Source organism: Taeniopygia guttata, chromosome 18, assembly GCF_048771995.1.
Source record: "Taeniopygia guttata chromosome 18, bTaeGut7.mat, whole genome shotgun sequence".
NCBI lineage: Eukaryota > Metazoa > Chordata > Aves > Passeriformes > Estrildidae > Taeniopygia > Taeniopygia guttata.
In genome coordinates, this window is record NC_133043.1 from 1,954,577 (window position 1) to 1,970,614 (window position 16,038).

The window sequence follows — 16,038 nt, forward strand, 5'->3', positions numbered from 1 at the left end:
TTATGAAAGGGGAAGTGCAGCTCAACAGACAGCCACGGGAGCCAGTGCAGGAGCGGGGCCGGGCCACGGCTCTGGGGCAGGGCGGCTGCCAGGGCACAACTTGCTCTTTAGGCAGACAAAGGTGGATGAAACCAGCAGGGTTTCTCACAACCAGCAGGTTGTGTCTTTGAACGTGGGTTTGCAAGCTCCGGGCCAGAGCCTGGGCATCGCTGCCACGGCGAGCTGGCTCGGCAGCTCCCTTCCCTGGGCTGGAGGTGTGCGAGGCTCTGGGCAATTAATAACTGCTGCAGGTTTGCAGTTAGCTCAGCTCATTAGCATTTCTGAAAATGGAGGGTGCTGTGTTGCCGGTTTTTAAGGGAACACTGTCCCTCTGAGTGCGTTTCTGAGCTGCCTCCCTGCACCCAGCACCCCCAGGGCTGCAGGAGTCCCTGCAGCGCCGTCTGTGCCGGCAGCAGCCGTGGTTAGTTTGAGGCACCATTTCCCGGAAACCACACGGCCAGATATTTCTTACTTTAATAGTTTGATCATGTTTATCACAACTCCAGCAGCTTCCTGTGCTGTGAAAGGTGTGATAAGTAGTTACTGGTTTAAAAGCTGCGCCCTTCCCTCGCTGGGCTGGTTGGCTGGGAGAGATGAAATGTTTGGATATTATTTACTTATTCCTGCCACTCTCTTTCCCCAGTAAATGCATCAAGCCTAAATGCCTGTTACTGAGCAAATTAATGTGGAGTCCATGGTGACTTCCAATGGTTATCAGAGTGATCCAGGGCGAGAGGGAGCGTCACCACGCTCCATTAGGAAGACTGGTGCGCGCTACATTTAATGTATTTCCCAGGAATGTGTTAACCTCTGCTTGGTTTGGATTCATTCCAGACAAACATTTGCTGATGTAAAAGGAGAATTTGTGTTCGTCTTTGAGCCCTTCTGAAAGGGCCTGATGGATCCACGGCCGGGCACAGGGAGGGGCTGCAGCTCTGAGCTGATCCTTTCAAGTTCTCCCCTCCCCACGGTGATACCAGCGTCAGCACCGGCACCAGGCTGGGATCCAGCTCCATCTCCAGCAGCTGCCACGGCCCTGGGTGATTTCAGGAGGTGTCAGTGGGATCCCTGCTCCATGGAAAGTGATGGAAACACCATCCCCAGGCAATGACCTGGCCCAGTGGCAGTGTGGGCCCCAGGGCTGTGTGGAAGGGCTCCCTCTGTGGTGTGAGGATGCTGTAATGAAGAAGGATGTTCAATAGGCACAAACCAGAGCTGATGTGGTTTAATCAGGATGAGAATCAGTCTTGTGGGAACTGGGAGTTCCAGTCTGAGAATGGATCCAGACTTCAGGTCCAGACTGGGAATGGGAGAGGAGCTTTCTCCTCAAGAAGAGCAGAAGGTGAGGGTGGGTGTATACAGTGGGAAGTGGAAGATTTTCCGGGCAATTAGGGCACTCAGTGCTTTTGCTCATATATGGGGTGGGGGCAGCTCTTCCACGCATCCATTGTGTGTATTTTGTGAGATTTTTCCTTTATTTTGCCATTCTTCTCTGGTTTTGCTGTGCAGTGTCAGGAGGCCTGGGTGTGACTTTGCTGCATGTGGTGATCTCAGCAGCCATCCCCTATTGGAGAAGACAGCCACAAGGTAAAGCATTCATGGCCACATTTTGGGAGGTAAGGCACTGCTTGGGTTGTGTTTTTCCTCTGTCTGTCCCTTTGAGCACAGCCATACACAGCTGCTATAAACAATTTTACCTAAACCTGGATCTGTGGGGCTGATCCAGCTGCCAGTGGGAGCTTTACTAGGTTTTGCTGGGGTTGGTGTCCCTGTGTGTGGGACAGCAGCTATGGGAGGTGCAGCCCTCTCACCAAACTGGGACAACTGGCAAGGGGATGGAGAGGGGGCTCCCCCACTTCAGCCCAGCCCTAAACTCCATTTTCTCCCCCATCCCACAGAGCTGCCTCTGGTTTGAGCAGTCAAAAAAGCCTGGTAGTAGGAAATTCTCAGTCTCTCCACAGATAAGATCATTTGGACTCAGCCCAGATTCATGTGAGATCTGTCAGAGACGGCCACAAGGACACAGCTCTGTTTATGTTTGCACCAGAAGAGGAAGGCAGCTGCACAGAGGCAGCAACGCTCAGACCATCTCCAGGTGCTTCCAGAGCCTTGTGGAGTGGCTCTTGGTGATCCCCTGCGCCTGGAACAGCTCCTGCTGCACCCTGAGCTGGGGAGGATCCCATTGCAGGCAAATTGAAGCGTCTCACACGCTCAGGATGAGCTGGGGCAGCACTGGCTGACCTAGCCAAGACCTGTGGCATGGCCCAGCCTCAGGCAGCAGCAAGGGAGAGCTGCTCTGTGAGCGAGAGGCTGGATGGAGATGGGGGCTGAGCTCCCGGGGCCCCCTCACTGCACTCCCCAGTAGGGATCCCCTTGGTCGCTGCAGGAGTGACAGGAGAGGGGGACAAGATGGGCGACTTGAGAGAGGGCCAGACGTGGCTGTGGTCAGGTGTGTGCAGCCTGCCAGAGAAGGGAAAGAAGTTGTTGGTGGGTTGGAATAGGGACTGGGAAGGGAGGAGGGACGGGAGGTGCAGCTGCTCATGGGAGCCATCCCTGGATCTGTGCCAGCGTGTGGAGACCAGAGGAGACGGAAGGGCTGTCTCTGCAGGACAGACCTTTGGGTGCAAACGGGAGAGAAATGAGGGTCTCTGCAATGATGGAAATTTGGGCCAGGCCCCAGCAGGGCTGAGGGTGGCCAGGGTCTCCTCCCGCGGGCTGGGAGCCGCTGGTGCCTCCCGTGTCAGGGTGAGATCCCAGGCTCACCCCAGAGCCATTTGCCAGCACCTCCTGAGGTCGTTTCTCAGAGGAACCATCAGTTCAGCTGACACCTTGCTGTAGTTTAAAGCAAACTGCAAACACAAAGATTTATTTTTATCGAAGGAGCAGGCACATAAACCACGCTGGTGACACGGCAGGAAGCGCCCAGGGTCCCGGGAGCTGGCGCTGGGGCACGCCGGGCTGTGCCATCCCTGGCTGCCCTGCTGGCAGCGGGCCCTGCGCTTCCAGGCTGGGGAGAGAGGAAACTTGATCGCCGACCGCCAAACCCTCCAGGATTTCCAAACCCTCCAGGGTCCCCAAACCCTCCAAGAGCCCTGTCAAACAGCAGCACCCAAATGGCGCTAGGACCAGGTTAGGGGACAAGAACTGACCCAGCCGAGTCAGCAAGGCTGAGCTTTGCCAGCACTGCGGGCTCTGTCCCAGGAAGCTCCTGAGAAGTGGGGCATGGCCACACTCCCGTTTTCCAGGGAGTTTATGCATTGCCATGGCCTGAATGTGGACACAGCTTCCATAGCATAGAAGGAATAGCTGCTTCACTCAGAATTAGTTGGCGGTGAGAAAGGGGATAACCTAAACCCTTCAGAGGTGTTGCTGCTGTGCTGTAGCAGCCAGGACTTGGGTATTATTAGAAAATGCATTAACAGAAGCCTGGACGGAGGGTCTGAGCTGATTGAAGCTTTAACAAAGGTATATTTAATTTCGATATCAAGACTATGCTGAGCAAGAGATTCTGGTTGGGAATTTTTCGTGTTTGAGAATTGGGAAGCCCCCGGGTGCTTCGTCATTGTCTTCAGCTGGGATGAGTCTGGGATGTCAAGGACAAGGGATGGTGTGTTGGGTAATGGCTGTGAAATGAGCCACAGAGGGAACAAGCTGCCCCAGGAAAGGGCTCGGGGATGCCGGGTTTGCCCCTTCCCTGATGCCCAGCAGGGGAAGGTGTCACTTCGTTTATGAAACACAAGAATAGGAAAATCAGGATGACTCAAATGTCACACGCTATCCCTTGGCTCCAGCCCGGGGGCAGCTCCCAGAGCTGCGAACAGCAATTTAGGGCTCAGCGTCTCCCGCCCGCCCGGTGCCGCCGCTGGCGGGGGGAGAGCGCTCAGCCCCGGGGCAGCCGGTGGGACCGGGGGATGTTGCGCGGAACCGTGTCACGCCAGCCCCGGGGCGGGACCTGTCCGCAGCCGCTGGAGAGAGCGAGGAAGCGGCGGGGGGCGGCGAGCGGGGCTGCGGCAGCGGCGAGGGCTAAAATGGCCACGCCGGGCGTGGGCTGTGCCATGCGGAAAGGGCTCATCCCGGGCGGCACGCCGGGAAAGGGGCGGCAAAGCGCACCGGGGAGCGCGGAGAGCGGCGGAGGGGCGGGCAGCCCTCGGCCCCGGCGTTGGGGAGAGCGGTCCCGACCCCCTGAAAATGCCCTTTGTGATAGACTGGGCATGGTGATAGACTGGGCATGGTGTTTCAGAAGATGAGGGTTAGGAGAGTTCCCCCTCTGAATTTCTGGGTGCCACCCCATCTCCTGCACCCCGGAGCCGGATGCCCCTTCCCACTGCCGGTGCCTCTGAGGCGAACGGGCTCCTCAAGTTCGGGGAGGTGCTTGGGAAGAAATATTTTATATTTTGTCTGAAATTAAAAAACAATGGAGCGTCACATTCTTATTAATAGCAAATACAAGGTTAGGGGAGGGGAAGTTTGCTCGGTATTAAGGAGCCACCGAAGCGTCTCAAAACACAAAATAAATGGTAATATTCACATATGCTTGGAAACGTTAATTTTCACACGTTAGTATTTCCACACGGCTGAAAAATGAAGGCTGAACCGTTGTTCCCGCTGCACCCACCCATTCGCCGTGCGATGCAAGCCAGGCTGTCATTTTAGCATCAGGAATGTGCACTGGATCCAGCCGTGACACTGTCCTCCTTCCGCCTGTGCTCTTTTGGCACATGAAGTCACCAGCAATAGACAAACCAGGCGATTCACGGTGGGTTGTGCAGAGAAGAGGCTCCGGTGGTCGGACAGCAGCGGTGCCACCACTCTCCCCGGCGGCTGGTGGAACGATGCCTTATCTCGAGTTTAAGGGCTCAACCTGACCCTGAGCCATTTTTAACCTGAGGTGGGAAGAGCCTTCCCTGGGTGTCTCTCTCTCTCTCTGCTTTGAAAAATCTTTCACTGGCTCCGCGGTAGCCGATTTCCTGATGGTTTTCCTTTTGTAGCTCCGCCACCTGAAGCAGACCCACTTTCTCAGGGTTTGATGCTCTGCTGCTTGAAGATGCTTTAACTCTCCGGACTTAGAAATAACTCCTAGAGCAGAGCCCCAACAAGAAGGCGTCTAATCTGATATATTCAATTTCCATATTTTGTGCTGCAAGCAGCAATTTGTGGTTCAGCAGCAGCGGCTGAGCAGGGACGAGCATTATCACAGGAATGAATTCCTTCCATCTCATGCCTGAGTATGTGACAAATAAGTCTCGGTCGTGGCATTGTCTCTCTACTCTAGGGCTGGCAAATTTAACTTTGCTTTCTTTCCTCCTGCCTTCGCCCCGTGCCTCTCCCCCCTCGCCGCCCACGGTCCCCGGGACTGAGAATGGCCGCTGGTGCCACGTCCCAAGGGCTGGGAGATCGGGACGAGAGCTGGGGGGAGGCACAGGACCGTGAACAGCAGCACCCCCGTGGCCGTGGGCTACGAGCGGCCGGCCGGGGGCTCAGCACAGCCCGCTGAGAGCTGGAGTTCCACGGGGCGGGGAACCTGCGTGGGGGTGCTGGGACCGCGTCCCGCGAGGGGCTCGGTCACAGAAGGGGCTGCGATGAGCGGGGCTGTTACAGAAAACCGGCCCGGCAGCCGCGGGGTGCGGGGCTGAGGGGCTCAGCCGCCCCGGGCGGGTCCCGGGACCTTCCCCCGCCGAGGCAAGGCGAGCTCGCAAAGCGCTCCCGAAGCGTCCCCGTTTCCCTGCTCCCTGAGAGGAGCCAGGACAGCAGGAGCCGAGGAGCCGGGGCTGAAGCTGCCCGGGGGACGGGAGCCCCCAGCCAGCCCCCGGCTTGCGGTCAGGGGCCGCGTTCTGCACCGGCCCAGGAGTTCCGAACGAAGCTCCGCCGCGGGCACCGCCGCGTACCGCCGCTCTCTCGGTGCCAGCGGGAGCTGGGGCACTCGGAGAGGGACAGGGACAGGCACAGGGACAGGGACAGAGGCGGCACCGCCGCCGGTGAGGGCTCCCCGCGAGTACAGGGACCGAAGGCAGAGCGGGGCGGCGGTACTGCTCGGTGTGTGGCACTGGTGAGCCCGCGTTCGCGTGGAACAGCCTCCGGTAGCTGAGAAGAGACATCGAAATATTGGAGAGGAGTCGGGGAGAGACGGAGGGATGGCGGGGCCGCGGGGAGCCCCAGAGTGAGCCGCGGGGGTGGCCGGCCTCCCGAAGGGAACGTTAAGGAAATCTTGATTAGCCCGTAAAGTTCTCTCAGGGAAGAAATTCAGGGGCACAGCTGAGCTTTCATCCAGTAAATGCAGACATGGCAGGATCCAGCGGCTGAGTCCGCACCAGCAGGAGCTGGAGCTGGAATGCGGTGCCATTTTCACCGCGTCAGAAAAAAAAATCCAGGTGGGAGGGCAGAACCCTGTTTGCCTGGCATGGCTGGGAGAGAATTCCTGGATCCAGCCTCAGGTTGCTGCGGCAAAAGCCGAACAGAGAGGGGGGTGATCCAGAGCCTGTGGGACAGGGGCGGGCAGTGGGGGGCTGTAGTGGCCCCCCCAATCTTAAGCTCCGATGTTTTATGCGCCTCATGGTCCGCCGTGCCCTGCTGGGTTTGCGCCTTTATCAGTGGCTGTTATAGCTGAATAATCCCTTCTCAGCAGGGCGCTGCCCGCACATCGCCACACACGGGCACCTCGGGAAGGGGGGGAGAGGCGGCTGCGGCGCGGGGCTCCCCCTCACCGGGTGCTCCCACGAGCGGCCGCGGTGCTGCGATTCCGAGTGTCTGATGGCAGCCGGGGGAAGCGAAGTCGAGGTGGGACCTCCACCCCGCCTGGGGCCCCGCAGCGCTATTTTCTGTTGGACTGAGCAGAGGGGTCAGCGGGGACAAGGAGAAGGAGATGGGGACACAGACCGTGGGGGGCGCGGAGGATAGGTAGGGAGGAGAGAGATCCTCCCGAGAGAAGCTGGAACGGAGGCAGGGCAGAGACCAGGGATCCGCCCCGAGTGGGTGCAGCACCGGGGGCTTCGCAAGTCCCGGCGTCGAGGGAAGACGCAGAGAGAAGCCGGGGTGCTGGAGGGGGCCCCAGGGTGGCTGCTGGCGGCGTCCGCCGGCGTTCCACGCCGGAGGCAGGATGAGGGTCCCGCCGAGCCCTCAAACACAGGGTGACCGGGCGGTCCTGGGGACGCAAGCCGGCTGCGTCCCGCCGCGGGAGGAAACGTCCCGCGGTCCCGGCAGGGGCAGGAGAAAAACGAAACGTGGCCGAGGAAGCGGGGGAGAGCGGCAGCCCGGCGCGTCTGGGGCAGGGTGCGGCCCCACCGGGCAGGGGATGCCCGGACCGGTTCGGCCCAGCCCGGGCGGGGCTTCCATCCGCATTGCCGCAGTGACGGGCAGCGGAGCGCGGCCGGGCCGGCGGGCTCGGCGCGGCGCTGCATTGCAGCACTGCAGGAGCCCCCTCCTTCCCCGCTCCTTCTCCGCCCTCCGCCGCCGTTCGGCTCCGGAGGCCCAGACCGGGGCGCGCACCGGCCCCGCCGCACTCCGCTCCCACTCGCACGGGACATCCGTCGCCGCCGCGCCGAGGTCCCCCGCGTAGTGTCACATCCGACCGCCTCCCCCGAGCCGGGAATGCAGCCGTGGGACAGGGGCGTGCACCCACCGGCGGGGTTCTGTGGTTGGTGTCAACCCAGCGCTCATCAACCCCGCGCGGGTGGAGGGACCGGCCGCCCCCGTCGGGGCCTTCGCTGTCCCGCCCGCCCGTCCCCGCGCCGCCACTGCTGTCCCGCGGTTCGTCCCGGCCACCTCCCTCCGTTCCCCTGCCACCCTCCTCGGCGGTCTGGCCATGCCGTAAGCCCCGACGGGGTGCCCGGCCTCGCGTGGGCGGCCCACTGTCCCCACAGGTTTCCCGCGAGGGAGCCTGGGTTGGTCCCGCGGAGAGCCGGGACCGCCACCGAGACCGGGCAAGGCTGAAGGGTGCTTTGCCGGGCGGCACGGCCCCGCGACGGACCCTCCCCGACGGGACTGTCCCCTCGGCCGTCAGGGCACTTGCGCTGCCCATGGGGTGGGCGGAAGGCAGTGACCGGCCCCGCGTCCCCGGTCCATCGGGAAGGGAAGCCGGGGCCGCGCTCCGCCATCCTCCTCTTGGGGCCAGAGGCCCGGGACTCGGTGCCAGCCCCACGGGACAGGGTCCTGCACGGATTCGGGCAGTCACGACCCTCGGGTGCTGCGGGCGCGGGGCGAGAAGGGGAGAGAGGCGATCCCGGTGGGAAGGTGCCGGCGGTGGCCGCGCATCCCGGGACCGGCCCCGCTGCCAGGTGCGGCGCGGCGGGGGTGGGAGGGAACGGGGACACGGGTCGCAGGGGGCGTCCGCCCCGGCACAACGGGGGCCCGTTCCCAAGGCTCCCGCTCAGTCTCTGCTTTGGGAAAACGCCAGCACGGTAACAAAATGGCGGGGAAAGGGTGGGATTGTCACGGCGAGCCCTGCGGCGTAGCCCGGCCACCCCCGGCCCCGCCCGCCCGGGCTCGGGGCGCCCGTCCCGGCGGAGGGCAGCGGGGCGGGGATACCCCGGGCTGTGCCGCCGCCCGTTCCCGCCGCCCGGCTGAGCTCTGGTAGAGAAGCAGCTGCAGAAAATGGCTGCTCGGCGGAGCCCGCTGAATCCTGCCATGGTGGGGGGGACGGCGAGGAAGCGGCGCAGCCCGCCCCGTTGCCCCCCCCACCCCCACCCCGGGGAGCCCCGGGGCAGGCGGCGCAGGGCACGGTCGGAGGTTCCGCAAGGCGGCGGGACCGGAGCAGAGCCCGCGGTGCCCGGTGTGTGGCCTCACCTGCGGCGCGCCGGGGGCGCGGGGCAGCCTGCCCCGAACGCGCCCGGCCCGTACCGCATTGCACGTGCCCGCAGCCCCCGCCCGGTGCCCGCCGAGGCAGCGGCGACTCCGAGTCCCGGGGGGCGCGGCGGAGGGGCAGACGGTCATCCCCCGCAGCCCGACACGGCGGAGGAGCACCAGCCCCGAAGACGCTCTCGCAGCACCCGGTTTTGCTTTCGGTTTTAAATAAAATAAAAATGAAATTTAGAAAAAGAATCGGGCCGCAGGCACGCGGTACCGTGCGGCCACGACTTGGCCACGCATCGGCTCCGCGGCGAAGCCGCAACGAAAACTCGACCCGGTGTCGCCGCACCGTGTCGCCGCCCCCCGCCCGTCACGGCGGCGTTCCCCCGGAGCCTGCCCGCAGGGCAAGAGCGGACACGCGTGGGTGCGCGGCTCTCGCCTGCGCTGCCAGAGGTTCCCTCCCCGCCGGTGGTTTTCGCGGGTGTCTGTGGGGTGAGGAGATGTCCCGAAAACGGGATTATGGGAGCCGAGATGGGGTAGTCCTTTCTCCCCCGGAGAGGGGGAGAACCTTCCCCCGCGGCCAGTCCGCACCGTGGCGGCTGGGCACCGAAGGCGCTTTGCCGCGCCGTGGGTGCGCGCATCACGGGTGGCGCCCGCGTGCGCCAAGCCGCCGTCCGCGCCGCGTACGGTGCAAAGGGCGCCGCTGCCTTCTGCGAATACCTCGCCCAGCGTTGCCCCCCCGGCCGCCCTCCTCCGCAAAGTCCCCCGATCTTTGTGCCTCAGACCGGGGTCACCCCAGTCCGTGCAGCGGCGGGGCCCGTTCCCTCCTTGCCCACGCAAGGTCCCGCTCCGCGGAGCAACGGGACCGCCCCGTCCCGCCGGCTGTCTTAGCCCGCGGTCCCTCCGGGTGCTCTGCCGTAAGCGGGGCAGGTACGGTCGGCTTCCTCTGTGCCCCGCGTTACGGAGACAGAGGACTGGTGGTCCCGCCACACTTCGGGAGCGCCGTGGGCTCCCAAGTGCCGTCGATGTCCACGGGAGACCCGTGGCGAGATGGCGGGTCGGGAGCCCGGGTCGGGAAGGGGCAGCGAGGCGGCAGCGGCACCGGGCGAGGGGGGCGCACGGTACGGGGGTCCCGTCGGGAGCGTCCCGTGGGAGCGGGGCGGCCGCGCTCGGTGCCCGCGGGGGTCCCGGCCGGGGGCGGGGGGGGCGCGGGGCCGCTCCCCCCGCCGGGGCCGTTGCTGCGATACGGGCGGGCCAATCAGCGCTCACCAGCTCAGCCGGGCCCCGGCACCGCTGCCTTATATGGTGCGCGCCGTCCGCGGGGCGCCGCGCGCATCGCCATATAAGGGCATGAACCTAAATACAGCGCCTACCTTGGCCCCGTGGGCGGGGCGGTGGGCGGGGCCTCGGTATGGGCGGGGCCTCGGTATGGGCGGGGGCTCGGTATGGGCGGGACCGGACCGCGCCCCCCGCCCCACCGGGCCCGCGCCCGCCGCCGCCGCCGGAGCCCGCCCGCCCCGGGGAAGCCGGCGCCGGTCATTAAGCGGAATGCAAATGAGCAGCGCTTCGCCTCTAATTGCTTTTGTTAAAAGCGGAGTCGCGGGGCTGCGCGCGAGCGGGCGACGACGGTGGGAACGGGCGGGGACGGGCAGGGACGGAGCCGGGACAGAGCTGGACTGGGTGAAAGACGAGGGTAGCGGCAGCCCCGGGCGGCTCGATTCGCACTTCGTCTCATTTGTCCCATCCCAGCTCAGTTCCCCCCGCGGCGGGGCCGTGGCCACCGGAGCCGTTTGGCCGTGCACCGCGTTCTGTTCCACCCTGGCGGGGCTCTCGCGTGGCCATTGCCCACTCGTGACACTCCCTTGGCCGCTGCAGGGACAGATCCGACTAGACGCCCTTGCTGGAATACCCCCGGAACATTCCCGTTTCGTCGCCCCACGCCGTATTCGAGCCGGTTCTTCCCTCTCCCCATCCGCAAACAGCTCGTGTTTATGTTCCTACAAATAATGAGCAAATTCAGAACCCCCGGGAACAAAAGATCTTTTGTGCGGAGTGCTCGGAGCCTGGAGCGGGCGATAAACGATGCCCCCCGGCCCGCCGCCCCCGGGAGCGGCACTTTCCCCGCCCGGGCGGTTCGAGGCGACCCGGGGAGCTGCCGCGCCGGGGGGGACGAGCGGCTCCGGGGATGTGACGGCGCTCCTGGAGAACGGAGAGCGGGCGCTTTGCCGTCGGGGCACTCCGTGGGCGCTCCCCGCAAGGAACCGTGCGGGGATTCCGTCGTTCAGTCCCGCCGGAGCGGGGGTTCAGGGCATGCCGGCCCCAAGAACCGATGGCTGCAGGACACGCGTGGGCCTCTCCCACGAGCTAGACCAATGCGGGAGACTCCCCAGCGTTCGTGGGTCTCTGCCCCTGGAAAAACGGCGGCTTCTCTCCGCCGTGGGGACCGCAGAGGGAAAAAACCCCGCGCTTCGCCCCGGGCTTGGCACAGCTCCCGGGGGCTCCTGCGGGCGCTCCGCCTCGCCGAACCGGCGGGGCGGGGGGGCGGCCCGGGGCGCAGGGGGCGGCAGTGCCCCCCTGGGGTGGCAGGAACGCTGCCGGTTGCGCTGAGGCCGCAGCCACCATTTCCAGGAGGACGGTGCCACCTATGGAAAGCACCTGGAATTCACCGGGCAGGCGGGGACGCGCCGGGAAGTGCAGCGTTCCCGTGCGGCACTGTCGGGACGCGGCCGGGCTGTGCCCGTCGCTTCCCGGGCGGGGCCGTGGAACATCAGAGGGGCTTAGCCGCTACGGTCCTCTGCCGTCCAGTGCCGGTCCAGCACCGGCTGCCCCGGGGAGGATGTGCGGTTCGGTCCCCGGGGCGGCGGCGAGACCCGACCGGGACGGGCGCTGAACTGCATCTCATCGGGACGGTCGTTTCGCTGACTGGCCAAAGCCTCAGTAACCGGGCAAAAACGATCGAAGGGGCGGAGAGAAGTTCCTCTGCCCAGATGATCGGTAGAGTCCCCGAAGCCGGGATCCTCTCGCTCCCTCTTTGCCCGTCCACGCCGAGATCCCTCCGCGGCTCCGCCAGCCCCCTTCGGTCCTCGGAGAAAGGGCAGCGACCGTAGCCGGTGCCCTCCCAGGCGTCGGCAGGACCCGAGCAGTGTCCAGGGGGCACGCTGCCTCCCGTCGCCACGTCGCCTCCGGAGTCGCCAGGGAAGCCGTGCTCAGTCATGAATTCGATGTCAAACACCTCGACAAGAAAACTCGCTCGTACGGGAATTTCTGGGGTCTTACGGACCGCTGGCATCACCGCTGCATGGGCACACCCGAGATCTCCCGTCCTCGGACCGGGTACCCCCCGTGCTACCCGCCAGCAACCCCGGCGTCACTGTGGGGTACCGGTGTCGCAGGTCGGAGCCGGTCGCTGTCTGCCCAGTTGTCCCCGAGCTGCTCGGAAACGAAAAGGCAGCGTCTCGGGGGCCGGGCTGAGCCCCCAGTTTCGGATAGGACCGCGAGCCGGCGGTGCCAAGGGGTCCCGGGTCCTCTCCCCCCCGAGGCTGTGCGGACGGCACTGCCCGGTACCGGTCCGTGGGACAGTGAAATGTCGATGCTGCTCCCGGCTCCATTCAGCTACCGGGGGAGAGAATAGTTTTCCTGCACGGCTCGGGCACGGAACCGAACCGGGAGAAACCCGCAGCCGAACCGGGCGGCTGGGCTGACCGGGAATCCGGGACTGGCCTCCCCGAGTGTGCAGGGGAGTGTCCACGCAAGCAGGGAGCTCGCGTGGAAAGTGGCTCCGGGTCGTGCTCTGCCCTGCGCGGCGGTATCCGGGCTGCAGGATGCCTCTCCCGGGACCCCAGGGCCAGCCCGGTCGGAGGATCGCTTCGAGGGCGGGCAAGCTTTGGGGTTCTGTCGGGGTTCACTTGCTCTTTCCCCCCGGTCCCAGAGTGGGGGCCGTGCTCGGATCGCCCAGGCGATGGGGTCGCGCTGGGACGTCACCGTGGCATAAAGGGGTCTCTGAGGGACACCGGCATCCTCGGCCACCCGGGGACCCGGCCCGGGTCGGGCTGGGAGCTGTGGTAGATCTTGTCGTCCTCGACGCGAGTGGCCGCGGGACGGAGCAGCTTCTGAAGCGCGGCCATCAGAGCACACGGGAGTCGCGGGGAACTGCCCCGCTGCCATGCGGGATCGATGGTGCCGGCGGTTGGGTTGGAGCCAAGTCCGCTTCGCCGCCCCGTTCTCCCGGCTCAGCCGCACTCGGACACGCGCACTCGCCCCTCCGCCGCCACGCGCGACCCCGAGAGGGGCTCCAGCCCTCCGGTTTCGTTGCAAAACTTGCTGCCGTGGTATCCTTCGCACAGCGAGAACCGAGGGGGGAGCCGGGCACTCTGCTCCCCAGCAGCCCTCTAAGCCCCGAGGAGTTCATCGCAAGAGTGCGGGCTGGAGGAGCGTAGACCCCGCAGCCGAGAGGAGGGTTTGGGGTCAAATGGGCGGAAACGGGGTTTGCCGCGGCAGCACACGCTCTCGCCGGCCCGGAGCTGTCCGCTTGTCGGCTCTGAGTCCCGGGATCCCAGAGCCGGGTCCCGGGCTTGTGTGGGTGACGGGATCCGCAGGGATGAGCGGCCCCACCCGGCCGAGAGCCCGTGGGGCGCCCAGGCAGCTCCTGCCGTTGACCCTGGGTGCGTGGAAGGCTGCCCGTGTCCCGGTTCAGCTCCTGCTCCCGGTGGCCTGGTTGTGCGGGAGGGGCCCCGCAGTGCCGCCGGCTCCGGGAGCGGAGATCTCCGGAAACACTTCGGCAGCGGTAGGAACTGTCCGGGTACCGTCCCGCTCGCCGCTGCCTCGTCCCGCACGGCTGCAGCAGCTCTGTCGCACTTCTTCAGGGCCAAGACCCCCACGAATGGCCGTAGCCCCGGCCCCGGCTCACCCACGCGCGGGGATTCGGGCGCTTCCCCCGCGGCGGCGGTCGCTCCGCGCTGCTTTCCCCGCTCTGTTCTCGTTTGCATCCCGCCTTCTCCCTGCCCCCCCTGCACCTCAACCGGGGCGCAGCTCCGGCCCCGCGCGGGTTCCGCGTGGGTTCCGGCGGCAGGATGGAGCTATTTCTCCGCTGACGTCCTCGTGGGAGGCAGCCGGAACTTCAGCTTCTCCCCTCTACGCCCCTACGCGTGGCCGGGGGACATCTCCGCGGCTCCGCGGAGCTCCGCGCAGGCGACGGGGCAAAGGCAGCCGCGCGGTCGGGAGCTACGCGGCCCCTCAGGGCTCGCGTGTGGCGTCGGTACCGGGCGGCACGGCCTCGGATCCGCGGTTCCAGCGTACACCGAGGACACCGACAGCCAGGGTGCCGGGCAGATACCAACTTGCTCGGGGCTGCGGCAGCCCCACGGCTACGGGAATGGGCGCCGCTGTGCCAGCACCGGTCCTGCCGGGCGGTCACGATCAGCTTCCGACCCAGAGCCTCGCGCCCCGCGCCGGAACGCGCGCCCGGTGCCGCCGGTCTGTCCGTTACGAAGCACCTTCCCGGGAGCAGGGTCCAGTGAGCCGAGTCCACGCCAATTCACGAGTCGCCCCGCGACCGGCCTTAATTAACAAGGATTAATTCGACATTAACGAAAAACTTCCCGGGACGCAGCTCGCCGGGGGCCGGGAGACCGCGGAGGTTGTGCTTCTCCCCGGTCCGACCACGGCACGCAGAACTCGCGTGTCGCGACGGCTCCCGTGGCCGCGGGGTTTTCAAGCGTGGTGTGGGAGTACACGGGAGCCGCAGAGTGGGAATCTTCCGCGTCCTCCTGGGAGCGTGGTTTCACTTCGGCCGGGGGCGACGGGAGGAGGGATCTTCCCACGGAGACCCGACACACGACCCCCGCGTCCCGCGTGGAGCCGTGCGGGTCCAGTTGTCGGCACTCCCCGCGGGGTCCCGACGCCCCACTCGTGTCCGCCGTTGGAGGTCCCTTCCCGCCCGGGTGGCGCGGCGGCAGGCAAGATCCCCGGGAAACAGCGCTCCTCGGGGTGGAACAACCCCGGTGCCCTCCGGTCCCGGCGCCCCCCGTGTGGCTTCCCCCGCCGGGGAAAGGGGGGGGCTCGTAGCGGCAGCCCCAGGCCGGCGCGGCTGTGGTCCCATTCACCGGAGGGCAGGCGCAGCACGAGCCATTCCCGCCGTGGATTTCCCACGCGTGAGCGCTGCCGAGGCCCGCTGCTCGTCGGCTTCGAGCTCCTTAGCGGACGGGAGACCGAGGTGGGGACAGGAGGGGAAGATTCACGAGAGGCTTCGTCTGGTCTCGTCCGTCGTGAACGGGGCCGCAGGAGCCCACTCAGCGCCACGCCGCGCGTCCCACTCTCGGGGCAGCTCCCAGCGGCGGCGCTGCCCACGGACACGGAAATCGCTTCACTTCGCGGGACCGGGCTGAAGAGCTGCCCGTTCCTCCCGGAGCCTCTCACCGACGGCGCGGGGGGCGGGTTCGGTCCCTGCCCACTTGCGGGAAGCGGTGGCGTGAGACCTCCTGTCTTCCAGAGGCTACACCGGTTTCCCGTGACTTGCGCGTCTCGTTATTCCGTGGCCGCCTCAGGGAGAAGATGATGTCTCCCGGCGCCATGCCGCGGGGCGAGAGGCCGAGCCGGAGCGGGGAGGGGGTACGGGTACCGGCTGGCAGCCTCCCCGGTACCGGCTGGCAGCCTCCCCGGTACCGGCTGGCAGCCTCGCAGCGCAGTCTCGTTCATACGCCAGTTTGCTGACAGATAACGCCAGAGATGGATCAAATCCCGCGTGGGGCTGCCCCGCTGGCCCCGGGTCACCTCTCCTCCCCCCTGGGACCGCAGCCGGGAGCTGCCGGCACAACGAAACCGGCGGCCGCGGTGCCCCATTCTACCGGTCGTGTTCGCGTCGCCGGGAAGGATTCGCGTTCCCGCAGAGGCAGAGGCGCCGAGCGGCACGCGCGACCGCGTCCGTCCGTGGACGGCTCCGCGACACCGCGAGCTCCGCCGGTACCGGGACGGGCGGTTCGCGCGGGAACGCTCCCACCCCTGACACCGCTCTCTTTGTCCGACCACCGGTAGGCGGGCCAGGCCGCGAAACCCCCCATTCCGCAGCAGCCGGACGCTGCGGAACCACCGGGCCCGTGCCCGGTGCCGCGGAACCCCATCCCGCCGCTCGCCGGTTCCGCGCACCCCCTTTGTGCTCCGCGCCCCCTCCCGCCCTGCCGGGGCCGTCCCCCCGAGCGGGGCGTGGCCGGGAGGAGGGCGTGG